The sequence below is a fragment of the Pseudorca crassidens genome, chromosome 5, assembly GCF_039906515.1.
Source record: "Pseudorca crassidens isolate mPseCra1 chromosome 5, mPseCra1.hap1, whole genome shotgun sequence".
Taxonomy (NCBI): domain Eukaryota; kingdom Metazoa; phylum Chordata; class Mammalia; order Artiodactyla; family Delphinidae; genus Pseudorca; species Pseudorca crassidens.
This window is the reverse complement of record NC_090300.1, coordinates 56459616-56460418: the sequence shown is the minus strand read 5'-3', so window position 1 is coordinate 56460418 and position 803 is coordinate 56459616.

The following is an 803-nucleotide window of genomic DNA, read 5'->3' as shown; positions in this document are numbered from 1 at the left end:
TGGTTGAGGGTCTGCCTGCCGATGCAGGGGACGCAGGTTCGTGCCCCGGTCTGGGAGGATCCCGCATGCCACGGGGTTGCTGGGCCCGTGAGCCGTGGCCGCTGAGCCTGCACGTCCGGAGCCTGTGCTCGGCGGCAGGAGAGACCACAACGGTGAGAGACCCGCATACCGCAAAAAAACAAAACAAAAACCTCAATAGCCAAATATTTTCCTTCTGTTGCCCAGGGAGAATTCACCATAAACAACAAACAAACAAAATCAACACCCTCTAAACCCAAACCAAACCACACTAAACCAAAACAGCAGAAAAATTCAGGAACACACTGTATGTATGTTGACTCTAGTAGCCTAATCTGTCTTTCCAAGACAGCAGCCTCAAAGACTATCGGTATTAACTATGTTCCTTATCACTTTTATCCTTGGTCACTGGGCAAATGCAAGACCCTCTAGTGAACTACTTTGTCAATCCCGCTATCCATGCACGACTCTGTGGTTCTTTTGAGTCTTTTTAATTCAAATTGATTTCTTCTCAACCCATCCTAGTGCTCTCTAGAATCCTAGTTCTGTGGTAAAAATATTTATTTACATCTTTTTCATTCAGTGTTTTTTTAAACCTCCTATACTAACCAAAACCAAGCCAAGGAATAGCATCCCCTGAAAAATTTGTCAAGTACCAACTGTTCATATTTCATACATCCTGGTTCTGTTACCTCAGAGAGCAGAAGGAAATTTGGCAATCTCTTAGCTCACCATTGCTGCCTCTAGATATGTTACTTTCTCTCTTGAGTGCAAAATATTTCCTC